At 39.7% G+C, this 2,272-nt stretch overlaps 1 non-coding gene across 1 annotated transcript; it reads right to left on the reverse strand.

Annotated features, from left to right (window-relative positions):
* Nucleotides 1–1,005: 1,005 nt before the first annotated feature.
* LOC141654346 (small nucleolar RNA R71) lies at nt 1,006–1,112 on the reverse strand. The gene has a single exon (XR_012547906.1). It is a non-coding gene; the product is annotated as a small nucleolar RNA R71 (small nucleolar RNA).
* Between the last annotated feature and the right edge of the window lie 1,160 nt (nt 1,113–2,272).

Genomic DNA, 2,272 nt, shown 5'->3' on the forward strand with positions numbered 1-2,272 from the left:
GGGTTAAAATGTATATAAAATGGACTTATCAAACTAAAATTTGATAGGCTATCGCACACCTAATAAAACAAATGATGAAAAATGAAAAGAAAGTGGAAAAACAAATTGGAAAAGAAATGAATGAAAAGAAATGAAAAAAAAAAGAAGCATGTTCAAAGAAAATGAGAAAAAAAGAAGATATTGTGTTGAGTGACTTCCATATTATTATCCATTACATTTTTTGGGAGGTTCACTTATGTTTTGTATTGAGAAGTAGCCAATTTGCTATTTTTGGCTCACATTTTGGCGCCGTTGCCGGAGAGCACGGTTTTATTGCGTTTAGATTTGTTGATTTCTATTTTATTTTCTTTTGTCTTGAGGAGAACTTCTTCCTTGAGACCGTTACTTACGAATTTCATGAGATTGTTCTCTTATACCCAGGTCTTCTCGTATTAGAGATTTGCTTTCACCGGATTCCGAGCCCGAGAAAACTTTGCGTAGAAACGACGTTTTTGGAATGAAGTTAAAGAAGCCGTTTCTTCCGTGCAAATTGAAAGTGCAAGAAAGTCTTACTTAGACGATCTTAAAGCTTTTGAAAAGGAGGAGGTCTCTAGTTCATCATCTCCACCACCACCACCATCTCTAACTAAAAAGATGGTTAAACTTTCCGATCATTCCAAGCCCACCGCGGCTATGCTTCCGGCCGGCATTACAACTACTCAAATTACCACCCCGGAGTTCGAGATCAAACCGGCTTTCATTAGCCTTGTGGAGAGGAAGCAATTTGGGGAAAGTCCTTTGGAGGATCCTATTTTGCATGTTCAAAATTTTTGTGACTATTGTTCCATGATACGGCAAACGGGAGTCACTCAAGCTCAAATTAGGGAAATACTTTTCCCTTTCTCTTTGAAGGACAAGGCAAAGCTATGGATCAATATCCTTGATCGCACTGCCATGGGAATCACAAATTGGGAAACATTGGCTCTTGCTTTCTATCAAAAGTTTTTTCCACCGGAGAAAACTCAAACTTTGAGGAGCCAAATCACGGGATTCCACCAACAAGCTCTTGAGAGCTTATATGAAGCTTGGGAGAGGTACAAGGAGTTGCAAAGGCAATGTCCACATCATGGGTTGGATGCTTGGTTCCTAACTATAACATTCTACAATGGATGTTGTGCCGAGCCCCAAAGAATTCTTGATTCCGCCAACAATGGGCGGCTTGATCAAATTGACATGGATATTGCTCATGCCGCAATTGAATCCATGGCAATTCACGATGCCCAATATGTCAATTCTCGGAGTACACCCATCAAAAGTAAAGAGGAAGATTCTGACACTACCATTTTGAAAGTTCAAATCTTATTGCTCCAAGAAAAGTTGGAGGCTGAAAATGGAATTCAACAACTCAATGACGTATCCTCTACTAGTCAAATTGTTGTTTGTGAAGGTTGCGGAGGTGCGGGTCATTACACCGCTCATTGCCAAGCTACTATTGAGGAGGTAAATGCTTATCAAAGTTTAAGGCAAAGTTTCCACCCCAACTTCCCACAAATATTTCAACTCCTCCACCAATGGTTGTAAATAAACATCCAAATTACGTTTCGGGCTTTTTGGTCCGGGAACAATAAGTGACAAGAAGATAAATGGTCTTTTCATACATAACCAAGGTGGTAAGTTGTATGGTGTGACCATAACGGGCCAACAAGAATACTTCCTCCCAAAATTACCGAAAGGATCAAATCCATCCGTACACAAGCCAAGTCGTACATTACGGGGTTCCTTGGCAAATTCAAGATACATCTGATCAAATCGTTTTCATTCTTCCCCATCACTAGGATGACTCATCTTCCCCGGAGCACGTGGGTTTTCTTTGTGCCATCTCATTTGTTCGGCAATGTTTTTGGTGGCATAGATTCTTTGAAGTCTTGGTGCGAGAGGAAAGTAAAACAATTGGTTACATGCTATTGGTTTCTTACTCTTTTTGGCCCTCTTACTACCCTTGCCTTTTTTCAACACCAAAACTGTATCTCCTTCACTTGTCTCATATCTATCCGCCCCACAATCTTTGCATTTGTCAAGCAAAGCATCATCTTTCCAAAATAGCATACATCCTTCAGGACATGCATCAATCTTTTCATGCGGTAACTGAAGACCTTTAATTACTTTTTTGGTAGTGTAGAAACTTCGGGTCATGATATTATCATCGGGGAAAGATTCCTCAAGGAACGAGGCAATGCCATCAACAGCAAGAAATGACATATTATGAAGGAAAAGTAGATCTATATACTTAACA

Source organism: Silene latifolia, chromosome 4, assembly GCF_048544455.1.
Source record: "Silene latifolia isolate original U9 population chromosome 4, ASM4854445v1, whole genome shotgun sequence".
Lineage (NCBI taxonomy): Eukaryota > Viridiplantae > Streptophyta > Magnoliopsida > Caryophyllales > Caryophyllaceae > Silene > Silene latifolia.